Source organism: Camelus ferus, chromosome 29 (assembly GCF_009834535.1).
Source record: "Camelus ferus isolate YT-003-E chromosome 29, BCGSAC_Cfer_1.0, whole genome shotgun sequence".
NCBI lineage: Eukaryota > Metazoa > Chordata > Mammalia > Artiodactyla > Camelidae > Camelus > Camelus ferus.
In genome coordinates this window covers 13433197-13456578 of record NC_045724.1, presented here as the reverse complement: position 1 = coordinate 13456578, position 23382 = coordinate 13433197, and the positions used below count along the sequence as shown (strand labels likewise).

Here is a 23382-nt window from a genome sequence, read left to right as displayed (position 1 = left end):
TATGTATCATGTTTTTTCCCCTACAGGTTCAATGTATTGTTTTAAGAGTTTTCTTTTATGAAGTTGATCGGGCACATTTTCTAAATTACTTTGTGATTTTTATTTCAAAATAAATAGCCTCATTAGAAACTATTCCCATGACTACACAGTGGTTAATACCACAGGTTCTGGAGCCAGAATACCTGGGTTCAAATCCCAGTTCTACTCCTTATAGCTGTGTGGCCAGCAAAAGCTTACTTAACCTCTCTGTGCCCCAGCTACCTCCTGTGATAGCTTCTTGTATATACCTCTAATACCACTTATTTAATTATATTGCAATTATTTTCACATGTATTTGTTTTCTCCGCTAGCTGTGGGCTTCTTGAATCAGAGCCCATATCTCACTTATGTATGGAATGTTAGTACAAAGCATAATACACAAAATAGCAAGTACTCAGTAAACATTTGGTGAATAAATGACTTACTAATGCTTTCTGGGGTTAAGACATAGTTTCCAACAAGGCTCCATACGACTGTAAATGAGAAGCTTGGGGATAGGAAACCCTGTACACACGTGCTATCACATTATTGTGGATTTTTTTTCTTTCAGATTATCAGTGTTCAGAGCACTGAGCTGAAGAGATGGGACAAGGGACAGGCATCTTTTGGAAATGGGATATAGAACAGAGGGCTGCCGTGAGCCCAAGCCCTGGCGAAAGGGCTCAAAGGAGAAGATGTACGGGATAAGGGCTTCAAAGGTGAGGAATGGAGCTGGAGAAATAAAACTAGCAAACTTCACAATTAGTCAAGTCCTGGTTGTGCTGGTATCAACTCTGGTTTGGAGGCAACAGAAATGCCTGTTGAATTCTTGTTTTCCTTGGATTTCAGTAGATTCTATAATTGAGAGAGAAGCAGTGTTCTCTTAGGGTCACTGAGCAGGCCGTGGGGGATGCGCGTTCCCTTGCTCTGTTTTTCTGTTTCAACATTGTACTAATCAGAAGCAGATACCGTGAGAATGGTGAAAATTACCAGCTAATGTTGATGCTGAATGAAATGTCTTGAGGTTTTTAACCGGTATCTCTTGTTTATATGTTCATGATTCTTCACTGTTACTGAAAATCATCTTCCCAGTTAGGGCTTGAAATCTCCTTGAATATCATTGCTGATGCAGAAGTTCAGGCATTTGATGTTACTGTTAGTGACAAAAATTTCTGTTCCTTTAGAGAGGAACTTAAGCAGTGCCAAAAAGGACAGCTGATCTGGGGTCAGGTACGATTATCGTTAATCTTTTTCAAGAGTTGATTATTGGATACATTCCTAAATAAGAATAATAAGGATGATAATAGATTTGTTGAGCACTTACTATGTTCCAGGTCCAGTGTAGAACAGTTTTGTATTTCTGATCCCTTTTTATTCTCACAACCCTCCTATGTAATAAATATTGTTGCACCCATTTTATGGCAAAGTTGAGGCTTGGAGAAGGCATATATCAGATATTTTATAGTTTTATTTTGTTAGGTAGTTACCATTACCCTCTATTTCACAGGAAACAGGCTGTAAAAGACTCAGAATTAACACTTACTGAATGCCTAGTATGTATCAGGCATTCTGTTAATAGCATTCCATCATTATTTGATTTCATAACCTCATGACAACCCTGCCAGGTAGGTGCCATTATCCCTACACTATAAATGAGAACACTGAGGCTCAGGGATGTAAGTAATTGGCCCAAATTCATATATTCAATGAACAAAAACAAAACAAGTCTGGGAGTCAGAAGCAGTCACGACTTCTCCTTAAAACCCGTATTACCTCACAGATACAGTGTTCTCTCTCTGATACTTAATTTATCCCAGTCACAAAGTTAGAAGTAGAGTGAAGCTTCTGTCTGTTCTTTCTGCTACATCCTGCTGCTGCTGCTGTGCGGTTTTAGTTTGTTTCATCAGTGTGTCCTCTGCAAAGGTAGAGAAAACAGGTCAAGGGTTTGCTCTTTGCTCTTTGCGAGACATTTTCAAATCCATGTGATTAAGCGACCTTGTATACTCCTTGTTGCTAGACTAAATACTGTGATAGCAAATCCTTTAACCTTTGCTTATAGATCAGCCTCTAGTATTTTCAGCCTCTGATATTTTTGCTTATCCTTTTTCATTGTGATAAAATGAAACATCATGTTTACCATTTAACCATTTTAAGTGTACAGTTCAGTAGTGTTAAGTATATTCACATTGTTTTGAAACAGATCTCCAGAACTTTTTCATCTTGCAAAAGTGAAACTCGATGTATACCCATTAAACTCTAATTCCCCCTGCCCCTAAGCTCTTGGCCACCACCTTTATACTTTCTGTTTCTGTGCATTTGACCGTACTTTAGAAACCTCATATAAGTGGAATCAAACAGTATTTGTCTTTTTGTGACTGGCTTATTTCATTTAGCATAATGTCCTCAAGGTTTATCCACATTGTAGCATGTGACAGGAGTTCCTCCCTTTTTAAGGTTGCTTATCCTTCTAATTTTTTCACCTCCTGTTACTGTCCATTAAAGAAAATAGCACACACAAAAAAGAATATAGCCCAAACTGGTCTATTCTGAGGGGCTGTTTCCTGACACAGAGATCCTGCCGTATTCTTCAAGAGAAGAGTGTTGCTCTGAAGAATGAACTGTGGATGAAACAATATGACCTAATTCCATATTTATAACAGTCTATGACTTGAAGATATACTGGGCAGATAGTGGGGAAAATTTCGTAGTCTAACTGTGTCCTGAATTTTGCCTGCACAGCTGTACCTACAATATAAAGAAGTATGCTTCCAAGGAATTTCACTAAAAAAGGGAATTTTAACCTCTGTTTTGAAGGTTAAATTTATAGCTTTGTGCTTGGAAGCTAGTGTTTCTTTCTCTTTTCTTTTTGTATACCACATGGAAAATACTTTCCCTGAGGGATAAAGACTCTCAGGAGATTTTAAGACTTGATGTTTAAATATGTGCTCAGATAAACCAATGTACTACATTTATGTCTGTTTTTGCTAAGCATAGGAGTCACCATCCCTATAATGAACTTTTAAAAACTTGAAATACAGTCAGTTACAATGTGACAGTTTCTGGTGTACAGCATGATCTCCCAGTCATGCATATACACACATAGATTCATTTTCATATTCTTTTTCACCTTTAACAAAATTTTGTTAATACTTTCTGGAACATGAAGACTATTTTATCTTCAGGATATTAGTGTACTAGTTAGACAAAAACTGATAGTCTTGCAAAATGTGTTTGTCATCTATTTTGTTTCTCTTCTGTTTGTTTTTTTTGAGATACTTTGCTCAGCTTCCTCAGGAGAGTTTTATATCTGTCTAATCAATGGAAAAAGCAGTCTGGTTTTCACAATGAAAAAGAAACTACCACTTGCTGAATAACTGTGTATGGCTTGGGGTAAGGCACAGTCCCTAAATTTCAAAGGTATCTGTCCCTAAGAAGAGAGCCACCAGCAGATGGCAATCCCCCTACGTGGAATCTCCTTCCAGACAAATGGCAAGTACCTAAGTAAGCTGATACCGCAGTGAAGTCACATGTCATTTCAGAGAAACCTGATAGCTTTGGCTGGGTAGGAACCCATTTAACATTATCTCTCAACTATTATCTCATCTCTTCATTCCTTCAACTCGGTGTTTTGTGTACAGCATCCCAGAGGTCAAGCGTGGCTACTAGGCTGGGTACTTTGAACATGGTCCCTGGGTTTGGTATTAGGTGCAGACGTTTTTAACAAGCAAATTACGTTGACTGTTCTCCACAGTGACCTTGATGGGGCTATTTGCTGTGCTCACCTCTGTGATCTCCTGGGCTTGGCTAACCCATGTTTTGGGATGTTAAGCATTGAGTTACAGGAACTTCTGAGGAAACCTTGAGGCAGAGTATGCTCCTGATGTTTTATTTAAATAAGAAATGTGGAGCTTTCTCCCCAACAACGACAACAAAAAAAATGTGATCTTGAATGTGATGGGTTGGTTTAGCTGTCTTTATGCCCCGCCTTTCCTCTGTGGACTGGGCCTGGTGGTAGGCTTCTACAGGAAGTCTGCAGTCTTTTACTTACAAAAATCCACCTGCACAGCACTGTAACCTTCCGGAAACTGATTGAGATGTGGCAACTGTTAAGAAATTTGAGGCCTATGGCTGATACTTCTTGATTTTTATGCATATTTTAAGATTTATTCTCTCTGTAGGAAATTTTCTCTGATCTTATACTTTTTCATATATGTGTATATATGAAGAGGCTTTTGGCTGCAACAGAAAACCCATCTCAGATTAGTTTAAATAATAAGGCTATTTGTTATTTTCTATAACAGAAAATCCCAAGATAAAGCAATCTTCAGGGTTGGTTAATTCAGTGGCTGAACAAGGTTATTGGATGCTAAGATTCTTCTGTATATCCAGTTTGTCATTCTTAGCTTTGGCTCTGTCCTTAGATTCCTTCTTATGGTCATAATAGGGCTTCAAGGAGTTCAGCGTCATCCAGGAGAAAAGACTCACTTCTTTACCTCCAGCCCCCTGAGAAGCCTTTGCATCTTTGAACCCACAACTGACACTTTGTTAATATCCCTCAATTTCAGCTTTTCAAATGTTTCTTCATGGTCACGTTATTCAGTTTTTGGCAATAATATTACAGAAGTGATGGTGTGCTTTCTCATTGCATTCCAGTTGGATGACACATTGTTGATTGCCCCTTTGCTGGTGATGCGAACTCTGATCACTTGATTACCATAGTGTCTCTCCCAGGAGACTTCACTGTAAAATTGCTTTTCTCCTTTATTTCTGTTTTTTGTGTGTGTAAATACTCTGAAACTCTGAAAATACCTGTTCCTTACCTCACTTCACCCATTAGTTTTAGCATGCGTTGATGTATCATGCTTGACTTAATTATTAATATGATGGTTTCTAAGTGATTTTTTTTCTAATTCTGTAATTTTTTCCTGTTTATAAGCAGAATTTTCTTTTCTCCTCATTTATTTGTTAGTTTATTTATGTTGGTAGAGACTCAGTGATTCCTATTTTATTCAATGCTTTGTAATCTGTTATTTTCATTATTATTTTGATGTTCAAATTGGCCCAGATTTGGCTTTAGATGCCCCTTCAAGCTATCTTTTGTGTCCTTTTGATGCGTTTTCACTCTTTTAGCATTTCCTTACCTCTTGATGCCAAAATATGTTTCAGGCTCATCTTGCACTTTCCTTGCCCAGCCCTGGATTCAGCCATTCCTCCAAGAAGTTCTAGTTTCTTTTGGCGTAAAGTAGAATTTAGAAACCAAAACTGGGTGCTAGTTGTGCTCGTTGCTATTGGGATGCTGCTGTTCCCAGGCCAGAGCTAAAAAATACACATAAGTACACACATCCCTTTATCTCTATATTTGTGTATTTTGAAACTGTGAGTTCACACTGATAATGCCAATTCCAATCCAATACCATTAGGTTCGTCTCAATCGTTGAGAACACTGGCTCCCATTATGATCAATATATTTACTCACTTGCTTAGTCTTTTTTATGTTGTCAATTACTGACCTTGTAAGACTGTCCCTGCTTCCCTACTCCACTACCACCTTCACAGGGGCTGTCGCGGTGACACCTGGTGCCAACACCATCTTTAAGGGGCAGTATTACTGAACTGCTCTGACTGCCTTTTGTCCCCAGCTCTGATATCACCCTCCTATAGGTTACCATTACTGTCCTGATGGGGTCTGCCACTTAGACTAAAGAGGGAGAGCGGAAAGGAAGGAAGAAAAGAGGAAGAATGAAGACTTGAGAGATTGTGGTTTGAAATAAATAAAGGGGATTTTAACTATCATTAGAGTTAGGATGTATGCCCATGGTTATCTATTCTTCGCTAGTCTAGTTTTTTTTAAGTTTCATGTTAAAATGTAGTTTAACAGAAAATTAGCATAATCCTTTCTTTAAAATAGAAATATTCAGACTTAAAATACTATTTAAAAAAAAACCAATGAAAATATTTGCATGTCCCCTGAATTTGGCATATGAAGTCACACATACACTTAATATAAACAGATTAATTAAGGCTTCCACCATGAATATCTTAAAAGTAAGTATGGCATGTGTTCTGACTTAAATTGCCTGAGTTTCCTCTTGTATGACTTTGATTAAGTTACTTAAACTCTATATTCCTTAGTTTCCTCATCTGTAAAATATGAATAGTAATAGTACTTATCTTTCAGAATGATTTTGAGAACTACATGAGTTGATAAAGTCCTTGGAATAATACCTGATACTTAGTAAACAGTATCGTAATTGTTGCTGTTGTTATTTTATTATTCTTATTTGTATTGCTGTATCCCTTTTCCAATATTTGTCATGTGAATGTTTACTATCATGTCTCTGACTTCTTTAGAAGTTGCCTAACGTTCTCTAGACTTTATTTATAGTATTTCTTTTTTTTTTTTTTTTAATACGAGCTAGTGATAAATTCTCCTCCTCCTCATATTTCTGCAAAGGCATTCTCTTGGCGATTACTCAGTCTAGCCTCCTCACCCCCATAACTCTACTGTTTTCACCTTTTTCCCCCCTCTCGCTTGTGCACAAGTATCTTACCCAAGTTCTAAGGGCTTTGTGGAATCTAGAACTTCAGAAGATCAAATAGTTCTTTTATGGGCTCTGGATTTGCCTGTGTGACCTTGTGACAGTTGCTCAACTACTCTGAGACCCAAGTTCTTTATAAGATGAAATGAAGTAGTGTTGTTTCATAGGGCTACTGTATGGTTGGTTGCTTGGTTGGCTTATTTATTTGTTTCATTTAAAAATTTAGATATAATTGACATATAACATTATATTATTTTCAGGTGTAGAACTTAATGGTTTGATATTTGTATGTATTGTAAAATGGTCACCACTATAAGTCTAGTTAACATCCATCACCATACATTGTTACAAAATTTTTTTCTTGTGTTAAAAACTTTTAAGACTTACTCTCTTAGCAACTTTCAAATATATAACACAAGTGTTATTAACTGTGGTCATCATGCTGTACATTACAACCCCATGACTTATATATTTTATAACACCTATTTTACCTCCCTATCCCCGGCTTCAGGCAACCACCTATCTGTTTCCTGTATCCATGAATGAGCTCAGTTTTTGTTTATTTGGTTGGTTTTTTTTTTAGGTTCCATATATAAGTAAGATCATATGTTATTTTTCTTTCTCTGTCTGACTTATTTCACTTAGCATGATGCCCTCAAGTTCTGTCCATGTTGTCACAATGGCAAGATTTCATTATGTTTTATGACTGAATAATATTCTATTGAAATTATATACCATATTTTCTTTATACATTCATCCATCGATGGACACTCAGGTTGCCTCCATATCTTGGATATTGTAAGTAATGCTGCAGTGAACATAGGGGTGAATGTATCTTTTCAAATTAGTGTTTCTGTTTTCTTTGGATGAATACCCAGATGTGAAATTGCTAGATCACGGGGCAGTTCTGTTCTTAATTTTTTGAGAAAATTCTGTCCTGGTTTCCATAGTGGCTGCACCAATTTATATTCCAAACAATGGTGTACAAAAGTTCCTTTTTCTATACATCCTTGCCAACACTTGTTATTTCTTGACTTTTTGATAATAACCATTCTGATAGGTGTGAGATGATATCTCACTGTAGTTTTGATTTGCATTTCCCTGATTGTTAGTGATGTTGCACACTTTTCATGTGCCCGTTGGCCATCTGTATGCCTTTGGGAAAATGTCTAGATTCTCTGCCCATTTTTTAATCAGATTCTTTTGTTTTGCTATTGAGTTATATGAGTTCTTTCCATATTGTGAATATTAAGCTCTTATCGGATATATGATTTGCAATTATTTTCTCCTATTTTGTATGTTGTCTTTTCATTTTGTTGATGGTACCCTTTGCTGTGCAGAAGCTTTTTAGTTTGATATAGTCCCCCTTGTTTATTTTTGCTTTTGTTGCCTTTGCTTTGGTGTCAAATCCAAAAAATCATTGCTAAGACTGATGTCAAGGAGCTTACTGCCTATGTTTTCGTCTAGGAATTTTATGGTTTCAGCTCTTACATTCAAGTCTCAGATTAATTTTGAGTTAATTTTTGTGTATGGTGTAAATAGGGATCCAGTTTCACTTTTTTGCATACGTCTGTCTAGTTTTCCCAACACTGTTAATTGGAGAGACCGTCCTTTCCCCATTTTATACCCTTGGATCATTTGTCATAAATTAATTGACCATATGTATGTGGGTTTATTTCTGGGCTCTCTATTCTGTTTCATTGATCTATGTGTGTTACTGTGTGGTTTAAATGAGACAATTTGCTAAAGCACTTAACACAGTGCTCAAAAAATTTTAGCGATGATTATGATTATGATACCAAATTGGAGGAGTTGATTCTGACCTTTACTTTGACTTTCTTCTCTTTTCTTGGATGCCTTTCTTCCACATCTTAAGTATTTGCTCTAATGCTGAGAAGATGGATATATGCAGCTTCAAACAGTTGTTGGTTAGTAGTCTCTGTAAAAAAACCCTGAAATTTTGGATGTTTGAGAGTGATGTGATGAATTTAGAATTGTGGAATTTGAGACTGACAACTGTTGAAAGCCAGTATAATGTTTCTAAGGGCATAGACTCTGGAGCCAGTCTGCCTGGGTTTCAACCCGAGTTCTTCCACTTGCTAGTTGTGTGACCTTGGAAAAGTTACTTAACCTCCATGTGTATCAGTTTCCTCATCTGTAAAGTGGGGTTGATGATAAAATGCCTATTTCACAAGACTGTTATGAGAATTCACCAAGTTAAAATATGTGAAAATACTTAGACTGGTGTCTAGCATTTAGTAAGAACTGTTTATATGTTAGCCGTTGAACTGCTGATATGTAATGGCCTTTCTATGAGCATCAGAGGTTTCCTGTGACCACAACCAAGTCACTCTTATTTCCTGTTGTTTAGACTCTCTTTTCCTTTGTGTGTAGGAAGTTGAATTTTTGTAGTATACATATTACATATGTATTACAGTTACAGATGTATTACAATTACATACGCATTACAACTATATTATGTATATAATTTAGTTTTCTTACTTATCCATTCTACTGATATATGATTGATGGTTTGCAGAGTGGGAGAGACCTTTTCTCTTTAGCCTCTACCCATATGAACAAGTGAGATGGGAGTGGAACCAAAGCATGTCACTGATGTGATTCATTGAAGGATGTCTGGATGGCTGAGAAGCAGTGATGGGTACCTCTCCTTTCCTCCATGTGACCCAGATGCTTAAAGAGCCGTGGAGAACTGAGTCAGCTGAATGTTTTGGCTCAGTCCATCTTGTTTGTAGCATAAACCCCCACATAGTCTCTTAAATCACTGGTCCTTTATTTTCCCTGCCAAGCTGATTAATGCACCTGAGGTTAGAGTTTTTTATTTTAGACTCAAAGTCACTAGCAAAAGAGATGTTTTATTTGAAGAGGTATTGCAATATTTTGATGTAATACCTATTTTTTGAAAAGTTTTTTTGTTTGTTTATTTGTTTCAGATCCATTGGACCAGTACAGATTAGGCTTTGAATATGATTGCTTTTTAAAATGTAGATTATACTTAATATCTGTTCAGATTTTTCTTAGAAGCAGCATGATATGATAAAAAGAACATTCACTCATTAAACAAATATATATTAAGCTTCTAATAAATGCCAGCCAACTGTGCTGGGTGAAGAGGAAGTATGTGTATATACACACACATTGCCTCTCCCCATTCCTTGATGAAAAGATATTTCTTCTTTTACAACTTACATCTGGTGGAGAGACAGACATTAATCTAAGAATCATGTAATTAAAAGAATAATTATAACTAGGGGAAGAACATGGTGTTGAAAGAATGTGTATTTGGAGACACCTGTCTACCTAGAGAGGCCAAGGAAGGCTTCCTGGAGGCAGTGGCATTTGAGCTGAGATCTGAAGGATAAGCAGGAGATAACCCTACAGAGCCATGAGGGAGTGAAGAAAGGTGAATATTCTAGTCAGAGGCATAGTGTATGCAAAGGTCTATGGCAGGAAGGAGCATGAATTGTTTGAAGAGCAGAAAGAGGGTAAGTGTTGTCATAGTTCAGAGACAAGGAGGAGTGTGGTGACATCATGAGGCTGTAGATTTAGGTAGGAGACAGAGGGTTGGGTCTTGTGGGCATGTTAAGCACTTGTGTTATCCCAAGTTTGCTGGAAAGGACCTCTCAGCTGTTGAGAGAAGCTTAGGCCATGGCTTATGGTGTATAAAAAAAAAAAAAAGAAATGCTAAAAAAGGGCTAATAATTAGGGCTTTAATTTTAATACTCTCAATACATAATAATACAATTCAGTACAAATATGCTATTCACAAGATAATTACAGAACGTACTAAAAAACTCAGTTGAAAGCTTACTGCAGGTGGTGCAGGTTGGTAATGGGACTCCGATTTGAAGTTGTATGATGAGCATCTCCTCCCTGGCCCTGTGTCTCTGTGACTACAGCGTGTACACTCTCACTTGGAGGTAGGGCCAAACTTTCTGTCTGTAGCTTTTCATGAATGTGAGGCCACATGGCCTTTTATGATAGGCTCTGAAGAAGGAACTATTGAAATACTGCAAACGAGGGAAAGTGATGTAGTCAGACCTGCAGACAAACAAACAAACAAACAAACCACTCATTGTAAACTGACTAGATTTTAAAGAGGACAGTGAGAATTTGGAAAGATCAGTTAGACAATTGCAGTAGTCTTGACAGGAGATGCAAGAGGCACGTACTAGGGTGATGGCAATGGAGCTGGAAGGAAACAGATTGTTTTAGTCTTTGTTTAGATTGAAATGTATAGAACAACCGTAATTTTGGACTTTATAGAATAATGTCCCCATATTGGTGTTAGAATTAGGTAACTTGACTGAAAGGTAAGCAAAAATCTCTAAATTACACCAGTATAGTGATTCTTTTTTTCCCCTGCATAATAATGTCTTTTCATATTCACATATCTGGATATATTTTAAACTTTTCATTTTCCAAACAGCTTTTGCTTGTATGAACAGTCACTTGAGTATGGAAATAACACAATTTGCACGTGTTAATACTTACACTGTGGCTTTGTTTTTAATGCAGAAATTGCTAGCAAACATTTATTGAGCACCTGCTATGTACCTGGTAATAAAGGATTTTAGTTTACGATCTGTAAATTTGTATTTTTCTCTACAATCTTATAACATCATGATACTTATGAAACAAATTTAAGCTATTTCAACTTAGTTTTAAATAACTCAAAGATTGAAAGTACGAAAATGTAAAAGGAAAAAGAAGTTAAGTTCCTTAGTTCTTGAATATTCTGTGGCAAATGCCCTGTTTTAAGAATCCTCTTAGCCTTTTCACCCTGCTTTCCCACTGTGTGCCCAGAATAATTGATCATCCATGCATGATCCTACAAGCATTGCAGCAAAGAGGCAGAAAACAATGGACAAAGATAATGAAATTTCACATTTTGCTTTGCCTACCCTTTTTCTTTCAAACTAACCTAAGTTAATAAAACTTCACATAAAAGCCTTTGAAATTTCATCATGGGTTTTGTGGAAGAGGTGAAAGTTGACCTTGAAGTGCCTGACCTGTAGCTTGGCAGCTACTGAATGTCTAGCCTCATAATTCAGAGGTCCACTGGCAGCTTTGCCTGTAAACTCAGGTCTTCATTTCACTGACATTTACAGGTTTATTCTCCTTGAAAACGCTAACAAAAGTGAAGCATATCATTTCTCTACTTGGGATAGCAATGGTGATGTTTATGGAACCGTTTGCTGTCTCAGGGGTAATCTCCCGGATAATTTGGATTAACCTTATCGGGTCTCTAGATACCACATTACCCAGGGTGGATGATCTCCAGAATAACCTTTCCAGATCTAAAAGTTTTAACCTCAGCACCATGTTTTATTAAAAAACTTTCAACAGAAATTCATTGAAAACTATCCAGTGCGGTTTATTTCAACCCTTTTGGTCTGAAGTAGCCTTTATCCAGGCAAGAAAACATAATATCTTCTGTGAATAATTCTAATTAGAAAGTGGGACATCCTGACATCTTCTGTTTAGTTTTTCACAGGACAGTTTTTATGTATCAAAGTGTCGCTCTCCCCATATTCGTTCAGGTTTTGAAATTGATTATGTGGAAAAAAAAAGGGAGGAGTGCTTTTGTTAGTTTATTTGCTGGTAGAAAGAGTTTGCTTAAAGGAGTGAAGAATTTTCCCCAAGGAAGAATTTGTCTTTTCAACTGACAACAGAGAGTCTTTTATTTGTATTGATTGAAAGTCCTTGTGTGTGAGTGTGTGTGTGTGTGTGTGTGTGTGTGTGTGTGTGTTCATAGGAAAGAGGGAATTCAGATTCCTTCCCAAACTGGGATCAACCCTGAAATTCATTCCCACTCAAGACATCTACATCCTAATAAAGCTTGCTCTTTTAAAATCTAATTTTATGTTACTAACAATTACTTTTTAGTGTTATAAGGCTAGAGCTTATATTTCCAGTGCAAGGTTATAAATTTCATTGTCTCAAAATTAAAAAATAGAAAAATAAAATAAACTAACAGTTGTAATTGCAATTAGGTGAGAAGGTGAGCCTAGGTGTTTCACTGCATATATGTGGAAAATCTTCATCTGATTTGAATGAGCTTTAAGTGGTGGAACAGAGCAGGGGTGGCTGATAAAACTAATGTCCTATCTGTAATGTCCTATCTGTTGGAGTACTTCATGGTCTTAATCTAAAGGGATAAGAGAAGAAAAATTCACTTTGCTTTCTTCATCTTGAAAACGGGCCTGTGCTTCTGAAAGTGAGCGGTCTATAAATCTTTACCCAGTGCACATTAATGTATCTCTAAAAATGAGACTCTGAAAGTAAGCACTTGAGATTGACCATGAGAAAGCGGCTGCAGTTGAAGTCTTGTGACATCAGTGATGCTAGTTAGGGTGCTTTTGCACATGGAGGGTCAAGGGAAAGTTATTGAGGTTGTCTTACTAAAAAAATAAGGTCCTACTGCTGATTTATTTTATAAAATAGCCTAACCTGGTCAGAGTAAAAGCTCCAACAATTTAACATTAGAAGGGATGGGTAAAACCCCTCTCAAAATAATAATAGTTTCTATTACCCTGAGAGTTTCTTTTGTGCTCGATCCTTTGAATGTATGTAGTCTCGTTAAACCTCACAACACTGTGAGGTGTATATTGTCGTCTCCATTTTACAGAGGAGGAAAACTGAGACTCAGGAGACCAAGGCATTTGACTAAGTGCACCCATCTGGGTTAAAATTCCACAGTGGAGGAGCTGTGATTGGAACCGGATCTGTGTCTGGTTTGTCTTCTTTCCACTATATGCCTTGCCTACAAAATGCTTAGTTAATTCCTGCTGCATCTTATTGAAAATAAAACCGGAGAGGTTAATGGGGGAAAGCCAGGATACGGGGGTGGGAAAAGGAAGTGACTGTGGGTGCAGTGGCATTTTCACAGGAGGGTTGCATATTTGGATTAAAATGTAAGGAATTGTGGCCAGGCAGTTAGAGGATGAGCCAGTTAGCCAGCTAGAGGGAATTTCCACTGAACTTGGGAACACAGTTTACTACAAAGATTAATTTAAAGACTAACCAGTCTTTCCTTGTCTCTGGCCGATGGAATAATGGAAAGAAATTTTGCATTCTAACAATAGAACAATTCTCTTCTAAAACTGGAGTGTGAAATTTAAAGAAATAATAAGAATAATAGTGAACATGTATTATACTCACCCTAAGTATGAACCACTTTTCATGCATTATTTTTAACCTTGTAAAATCCTTATAATGTAGTTACTATTTCTGTTGGACACTTGAAAAAATAAAAGAAATCAAGTATCGCTGAGATTAAATGAATTTCCCTAGGCTGACAGATAGGTCCATCTTGATCTTGAGTCTTCATTCTTTCACTCTGTCTTGCTGTCTCCAAGGAAAATATTTGACATCTTTCCTTACCCACTACAGGTTATTGTGTGATCTGAAAATAAAAGCTTTAAAACTGTATTTTAAGAGCGATCATCCTGCATATCAGGTTCGAGGTACTGGTAAGGGCACAGCATGTTAGAGTAAATCTCAGATAGGAGAAACCTTTCCTGACCTCACGCTAGTGTGGTCTGGAAACAGGGCACAAGAAGGGACCATGTCTGCCTCAAAGTCTCTGAGTGGTTTTAGAGAAATCATGTGACCTCGCTGGACCCCAATTTTCATGTCTTTCTTGTTTTAAACTCAGCTTCTAATGTAGTGCTTGGCAGATGATAGGAATAAAAATGATATAGGATATAAATGAGGAAGCTTGGGTTGATAATTCTTAGAATTTTTTTCAGTTCTAAATTCTGTGATTCAGGCATAGTAATTTTGGTTTTTTATTCTTTCAGTGAGGAAAATCGTGCTAATCTCTTTTGCAAGGTTATCATTAGAATTAACTAGTATGATATTTTCCAAGATATGGAGGTCCTACAGAAAAAGATAAGACAACATCTTCTTTCCTTTCAAATAGTTATGATAACTTTTATTAATATTTTGCATTGATCAAATACTACAATTATGTCAGGTACTATAGGAAAAACAGAACCTTCCTAGCAGGTTCCTAATCTGAATACAATTCCAAAGCACTAGTATTTGTGACTGTCTTTAGAAATGACTACATGCCAATGTTTGAGAGTCTAGTCCCATATACTGTAGCACAGGAAAGAATTAGACTGTCATCAGCTCAGACATGGCCAGAGGGAATAAAGTTCTCTAAAAGCCTGTTCTATTAGTGGGGCTTTTGCATTGCTTTTTATCTTCGTGGTTTGGAACGGCAGCCACCATTTTGTGGTCTCAAAAAATATGGAAGGCCGGTGCTTTGTGCTCTAGGCTGGTAATTTGCTGTGAGGGGGGTCAATCGTCCATCCTGGTTCTCAGTTTGTCTGCTTTTGAAAAGTTGATAGTAGCATTTCAACTGTCAGATTATTGTGGAGATTTGTAATAAATGACTATAGACTAATGTGAGAAAGTTCTATTTCTAAGACACGTATGTGGATATTACCTATTTTCTAAGCCTGTGAAAAGATCAAAATAAATTAGAAGCTTAGAGTTACTAAAATGTTCCAAGTGGAACTTGGGTCACATGATTTTACCACTCATTTTCCTTTGCTGAAAGCCTCACTAGCAAAAGAAAAGAATAGAGAAGAGCAAAGAAAAGGAAAATAAGGGGCAGACAGTCTGTTTATCTACTGACAATAAGAAGCTTATCATCCGCAAAATCTCCCGAAGGCATGGTGTCTTCTTCAACCATAAGAGTGGGCTATTTGAAAAAGTGTTAGTGTATGCCCCAGATTTGTACTAATTACGTATAGTGATTCCAAGTTGCAGTTTATACCTTACTCTTTACTAGTATAGAGACTGAATCAACAAAGAAATAATGTTATGTGGGAAAAATCTGAGAGTCAGATGTTAGGTAATGATTTATGTTAATTTTTTCATTCATTTATTCATCTTTTTATTCATTCAACCAATATTATTAAGTTCCAGATACTGAGTGAGGTAATGAGGAGAAAAAGGTAACTGGTCTCATGTTTTAAAATTTAATTTCTTCCTTATTAATATTTATAACCTTTACTTCAGTAAATAACTTATGAAGGTTTATAGAGTTATTCTGATACCTCTGTTAATATATACATTTCTCCTTATTTGTGAAGAAGTTTATTCTCTACCAGAGATCCCTATGAATGGGGAAAGCTTTGAATACTCTAATATATCTATAATAAGTGGAACTATACACAAGTTAAGAAATAAACAATAAGATGTTAACACAAAGCATGGTGTTTGCTAGAGACTTTCCCTATTGCAAAGAAGCTTTTAAGATTGTAACATGAGCTATGTGACTGTAGTACTGACTCTTCTCAAATACTTAAAAGTGTGAACCTAGAGTGTATCATAGGCTAATCCTTTAGAGAATACTCTCTTTTATTGATAACGGGTTAAGAAAAAAGAAAAAAAGGAATATTTTGACCCCATATCTGAAAAGCCTAAAGCTTCAGACATGGTCTAATCCAGAAACTCAGGTGATGTCAATAAGGTCAAATCTTTCTCTCTTGGCTCTGCTTTTCTGTCTATTGGCTCCATTTTTTTTTTTTTTTTGGCTCAATCTCTTCCCTCATGGCAATAATGGCTATCAGTAGTTCTAGAGTTATGTCCTAGTTTGCCAACAATTCAAGTGGAAGAGCATGCCTTTTTCCCAATAGTTCCAACCAAAATATAAGAATTGAGTTTCATTGACTCTAGTTGGTCTGCCCTGGGTCACATGCCCGTTCTGGAATTTTGTTAGTGTCAGTCTCACCCAAACCACATGAACTGAAAATGAGGAAAATCAGATTTCTGTTATTAGAAAGAGAGGGCATGAATAGAGGTGAATAGAGGTGTCCATTTTAGCAATACCTTGTGTCTAGAAAGATCCTGTTTGTCCTCTCCCTCATACCACAGCAGAGATTTCCAATCTGACTGCATCTCTCATTTTCCCCTATCTTCCACATTTGGGTTTACTCATTACTCTCTTTATGAAACAATGGTTTACAACCAAAAATTTTCAGGACTGTGAAATCTTTAAGTGGAGAATATTTAGCCATATGGCCTGCCTTGGTGTGAAGACACGTATTCTGAGCATTTTTTTTATAACCTATTGACCATTGTGTCCCTTTTTCTGATAACTGCTTGGGGTTTGTGTTTAGTTAGAAAGGTCAGTTTTTCCCACCCTCTGACCCCCACCCAGATTTTAAGTAAATTCACCCAGATCTTCCACTGGTTTCTTTATGGTCTTATTGAGTCCACATTCTTTACTACTGGCAGCCAATGCAAAAATGGTGGATTAAACAGAAACTCCAACATTAGTATAGTTGGCGCATTTTTCCTGAAGTAGATTTTTCATATATGTCTTACCAGTCTAAGTCAAATTTTAGAATAGAAAGAACTTGATTATTTGATTTCTAGACTTGAGTTTTACATATTATTAAACTAAGGGTAGCCTATGAAGGCTGACAAAGTGGAAAGAAAAAAATACAACATTAGCTTCTGTCCATGCACGAGGCCCTTCGGGTTGTAGGGCTAGAAGAGGGGGCTCTGGTGGGGTGTATTCTCATCTGAGGGGAATTCTGCATCTACCTGATGGCTACAGTGAATACTGGCCACACCAGCCATTGGCTAAAAGATAAACACTTATCTACATAAATTATGTACCATTGAGCTTGTTTGTTCTGAAATGGGGAAATATGGGGAGATATGGGGAAAATAAGTGTGTTCCTTTTAATGGACATGCTTTTTGACTTTGTGTCAATATAAATGATACCTTCTTTTTTCTGATGACTATATGAAACATTTTTCATGATAGATTTATGTGTATATGATATTTAACAATTTTTATTTTAAAATTTACATACAGTAAAAGTCACTTTTTTGGTGCACACTTCTATGTGCTTTGACAAATGTGTAGTTTGTACAATTACCACCACCAGCAGGATATAGTTCTGTCACCCCCAGAATTTCCCTTGTGCTATCCCTTAGTGGTCAACCCTTTCTCCATTTCCAGTTTTAGCAACCAATGATCTGTTATCTGCCTTTGCCTTTTCCAGAATCAGGTACAGCATTTAAAAATGGAAATGGAAAACATGCTAACACATTTCAGTCACCATTCCCCATGAAAATTACTGTACTCTGCCTGCGAGAGACCTAGAAGGATTCTGTTTGAAATTCCATGGACTGTTTCATCCCTGCCCAATCTTGGTGGACTCACAAATGTTTTCTCACAGAGTAATCTTAGCTCTTTGGTCAAAACACTGTTACTATGCTGTTTTGTATAAAAGTTTGTTCAGTTAAAAATAATTAATAACGATAGAATAGATTATACTTCCTAAGTTACATTGCCTTTTCAAAAATCTGACATGCCTTTATGACAGTCTGGACTGAAGCCATACCCATTGCCATGACTTAGGACTTTCTATAGATTGAGGTACCCATATATTTAGAATGCCTCCCTTCCTCTCACTTTCTCTTTATCTTCCTGTCTCCAAACAGCATATATACATTGAAGAAAGGTAGAAAATATTGATGAGCATAGCAGAGTTGGGAGGGAGACCTAATTTAACTAGTATCAGCCCTTGTACAGTATGGAAATGGTTAACTGTCTGTGATTGATATCCAGACTTACTTTAGACACCACAATAATAATTTCTGAAAGGTTGTTGCTTTTTCTTATACTCAAACATGACCTTTAACTATTCTGTTTTGATTTTTATCACTTATTTAAAATACCACATCTTATTTATTCTTTTCTTTCTAAGTTTTGCAAAGGCCCTTGGCCAAAAGCAATAATATGCTGACATAACCTGAACTGATTTAACTATTTGAATTAGTTTGAATCCAAAAAATAGAAAGTTATACAAATAATTTGTGCCAGAGTTAAAAGGAAATTATTGTTTCAGAAAATTGAGTAACTGAAAATTGACTTTTTATGATGATTGTCTTGTAATATTATGCATAATTTTCTCTTAATTCTTTGGAACATTACTGAATTAATCTCTGGAGGTCTTGTTCAAGTTAAACTTATTTTTTTTGTACATGGACAAGGTCCATTTTTCAAAAGTTTTCTGTGGCATTGAAATTAACATAAACTATGTCCTACATGTCTTGCACGGAGACTACTTCAATGAGGAGTAATTAATTCATGCATTCATCCAGTAAACTTTTACTGAATATGTTTACTGCATCAGAATCAATGCTAGATACTGGGAATATAGAAAGGAGATTTCATTTTTTGCTCATGATAACACTGACAATCCTCAAAAATGTCTTTTAAATCCATGTTTCTTTCCTTCATCAGTCATATCTAATCCATCACTAATTTCTGTCAGTATAACTCTCTGTGGTTCTCAACATTGTCTGTGCAGGTTAAATCTTACCAGGGAGCATTCAAAAAATACTGATGCCTGGGTTCTACCTCCAGATATCTGACTTGGAAAATGCAGGTGATTCCAATGTGTAGCCAAGAAAGAGAACCATTGCTCTAGATCAGGAGTTGGCAACTTTTCCTGTAAGGAATAAATAGTAAATATTTTAGGCTGTGGGGCCACATGGTCCTTGTTGCTACTACTCAACTCTGCCGTCATAGCACAAAATTAGTCAGAGAAAATATGTAAATGAGGGAGTGTGACTATGTATCAATAAAACTTTATTTGTGGACACTAGTTTTGGATTTCATATAATTTTTTTGCACCATGAAATATTATTCTTGATTTTTTCAACCATTTAAAAATGTAAAAAACATTCTTAGCTTATGGGCTATACAAAAAGAAGAAATGGGTCAGATTTGGTCCCTGGCTGTAATTTGCTAACCCCTGCTTTAGAACAGCTCAGAAACCTAGGTGCTCATCAAAATTATCTGTGATGTTTAGAAAAGAGCCTGGTCTTGTCCCTGCAGATTCTGATTGAGGAGGTCTGCATGGGACCAGGGGATTCTATTGTACAAGCAGGGTTTAAGAATCTTTGTTCTGAAGATGTTTTGAGTCTTTCTTCTCTTCCAAATCCCAAATACATTTTCCCCCTTTCAGGTCTTCATTATCTTGCACCTGCAATTTGGTGATAGCCTCTACCCATGTTTCCAGTCTAGACTCTCACTAATCAGTCTTCTACACTTCCACATTTCATATCTTGCTTCAAACCTTTCAATGGCTTCCATTGCCTACAGGACAATGTTCATATTCTTTAACAAGTCAGACAATGGTATTTATAATCTGGCTTTTGCCTATGAAGTAGTCTTCACAAACTCTAGGTTCTTGGCAAAACAGGCTCCTTATGGTCCACACTATGTTCTCTCTTATATTTATGCTTTGGCTCACGTTGGTTCCCCTGTCTGTAAAGCTCTTTTCTGCTGGCAAATATCTACTTGTCTGTCAAGGTACTGGGGCATTCTTTACCTCCTCTGTCTTCATGTCTGGATTGGATGTCTGGATTAGATGACCCTCCCATGAGTGCCCATAGCCCATTTCTTTACCTTTTGTATAACATGCATCACATGACATTGAAACAATGTGTTTACAAATGAATTATATGAAATTATATAAATCATTATAACATAGCACTGAGTTCAATACTTGATATGTAGTTGCTGCTCAATAAATGCTTATTGACCTGAATATTGTAAAGAAAGCAGAGCAGGTAGTATTTTCTCCATTGTTCAGACAAGAGAACTGAGGCTCTGAGGCAATGAATGACTTCCTCAGGTTTTGCCCAACTACTAAGTCAGGGAGCCAAGAACAAATTTCTTGTTTCTTATTGCCAGCTGCAGGCTTTCTCCCTCCCTCCCTCCATTCCTCCCACATACAGCTGCAAGCCATCTGTGAAGTGCTATAGTTACATGCTGTTGTCAAAGGAGCACTAAACTGGGAGTTAGGAAATCTGACCCCAAATCTCAAATTTGGGATATGAACCCCATTTTTCTAATCTGCAGATGAGTAGATTCCATTGGATTTTTAAGATTGTTCTCGATTCTTAAGAAGTTCTGTTAAGCAGTTATTTTACTTAATTTGTTTATTTTCAACCCCATTTATTTGTAGAACCTGAGATAAAATTAAAACGCAGAAATGTTAAATAATTTGTTCAGAGACTCCCTGTAAACTAGTGATAGAATAGGAAATGAGCCTGTTACTTTTCTTTTGCTACTGTGTTATATTACCACAAATTTAGTAGTTTAAAACAACACACCTTTATTATTTCACAGTTATATAGGGCAGAAGTCTGGGTGGCCCAGCTGGCTTCTCTGTTTAATCTCTCACAAAGCTGAAATAAAACTGTCAGTTGGCCTGGGCTCTTATCTGGAAGCTCTAGGAAAACCGGCAGAATTCAGTTCCATGTGGTTGTAGGACTGATGTCTCTGTTTCCTTGCTGACTGTCAGCTGGAGGCCTTTCTCAGCTTCTGGAGGCTGAGACTCATGTTCTTTGGTTTGTGGCTTTCTTTCTTCATCTTCAAAATCAGCAACCAGGGTATACTCACTGACCTTCTGTTGCATCTCTTCTGAGTCTCTGCTTTCTTCTTTTGCTTTTAAGGGCTTGTGTGAGTATATTGTGCCTACCTGGTTAATCCAGGATAATCTCCCTCTATTAAGGTCAGGTAATTAGTAATCTTAATTACATCTGCAGTGTCTTTTCACAGCACTACGTAGATTAGTGTTAGGTTGCATAGCCAGGAGATAAGAATCTTGGGGGATATCTTTAGAATTATGCCTAACACAAATCCTCAGCTACTTGATTTTTAAGCAAAGGTGCTGGACCTCATTACTTATTTCCTAGTACAAGTTTGTTTTTCTTGGTACTAAATCATTTTTAACATCTCACTTATTCATGTAACTTAGTTACAGACACTCTTCTCCTGACCCCAGCTCACACACACCTAATATATAATACAAATTTAATATATATTTTTGGTAGAGCAATTTTCAGAGCCATCTATCTGTTAATTCATCAAATATTTATTAAAAATATACTTTGTGTCGGTAACACTAGTTCTAAGTGATGAGGATACAGTGATGTAAAAGTTGGAAACTACACACCCAAACCACATTCTTGTATTTGTTTATCACATACCTATCTAGCACTTATGTGTCAGGGACTCTTCTAGGTTCTGGGGATACAGTGGTGAAATAAGACATTGCTCTCTTGGAGTGTCTATCATAAATGAGAAGTCAGAAACTAAACAGATGATCAAATGAATAGATAATACATTGTTGGGTGGTTATTAGTGCCAGGAGGAAAATTAAAGCAGGATAGAAAGTAATAAGGTGGGGAAGAAAGGAGCTGTTGGGTATTATTTTAGATGGGGTAGTCAGGGAGGGCTTCTTTTAGGTAAGGACTTGAGTAAAATTTGAAAAATACAGCTGGGAAGACAGAAAAATAGATCAACGGTGATTACAGTGAGATAAGTGCTGTGAGAGCAGTGAACACATACATGGGAGGTTAAGAGCATACAGAGGACTAGCACCTAAGTCAGAGGCTGGAGAAGCCTGGAGGAGGAGTTGATATCCAAGTCAACACTTGAAAGATGGGTATGAACAAGTAAGACACTGAGATGGGGAAGGGTGTTGAAGGCAGCGTGAGCAGCACATGGGAAAACATGTATGTTATGAGAGGCAGAAAGGAAACTGCATGTAGTTCAGAATGGCTGTGCTTTGAGTTTGGGGAGGGGAGAAATAATGGGAGAGATGAAGGCTGGGTTAAATATTAAAAGATTTTGTGTACTCTGCTTAGAAGTTTTACATAGAAGGCTACTTGGAAACATTTTGAGCCCAAATGTGACAGGATCTGATTTATAGTTTTATAGCATCACTAGAAGTGGTGTGAAATATGAATATGAAAAGGGCATGACTAGAGGAAGAGAGAAGAGCTAGAGTCATACTACATAAAAGCTAGACTGACGTGGCTCTGGTGGGGACAAAAGGAGGGGGCAGAATCTAGAGATAATATAGGTGGAAGTCTTCTGAATGTGGATGGTGAGAGGAACAGAATCAAGCGTTGGCCATAGTTGACTGGGTATAGCAATTCATAGAGATAGGAAATACTGGAGGAGGAATAGATTTGGGGTACAAGCTTAGGAGTTCAGTTTTTGACATATTGAATCTGGGTTCCCAAGGGATAGTTAAATGGATATTTTTTAACAGGCAATTTTTTTTCTTTTTAAAAAATTCTTATTTTTTATTTAAATGTAGTCAGTTTACACTGTTAGTTTCATGTGTACAGCAAAGTGATTCAGTTATACATATACATACATACATAATTTTTTTTGATTCTTTCCATTACAGCTCATTACAAGAAATGGAATATAGTTCCCTGTGCTAAACACTAGGTCCTTGTTCTTTATCTACTTTATATATAGTAATGTGCATCTATTAATCCCTAACTCCTAATCTATGCCTCCCTGCCCCTTTCCCCTCTGGTAACCATAGTTTGTCTTCTATGTCCATGAGTCTATTTCTGGTTTGTAAGTAAAATTTGTATCTTTTTTTAAAATTGCACATATAAGTGACATAATACGATATTTGTCTTTCTCTATCTGACTTACTTCACTTAATATGATGATCTCTAGTTCCATCAATGTTGCTGCAAATGGCATTATTTCATTCTTTTTTATAGCTGAGTAATATTCCATTGTATATACCACATGTTCTTTATCCATTCATCTGTCAATGGACATTTAGTTTGTTTCCATGTATTGCCTATTGTAAATAGTGCTGCTGTGAACAATGGGGTGCATGTGTCTTTTTGAATTAGGATCTTCTCCAGATATCTACCCCAGAATGGGATTGCTGAATCATATGGTAACTCTATTTTTAGCTTTTTAAGGAACCTCCAT

The 23382-nt window shown here is 36.8% G+C and overlaps 1 protein-coding gene across 1 annotated transcript in view; it reads left to right on the top strand.

The window, feature by feature from the left end:
- Positions 1-23382, top strand: part of XKR9 (XK related 9) — a 173683-nt gene that overhangs the window by 107278 nt on the left and 43023 nt on the right. The window contains exon 2 of the transcript XR_004316111.1: positions 590-737. The gene's annotated coding sequence lies outside the window, so the exon portion shown is untranslated. The remainder of the gene's footprint in view (positions 1-589; positions 738-23382) is intronic.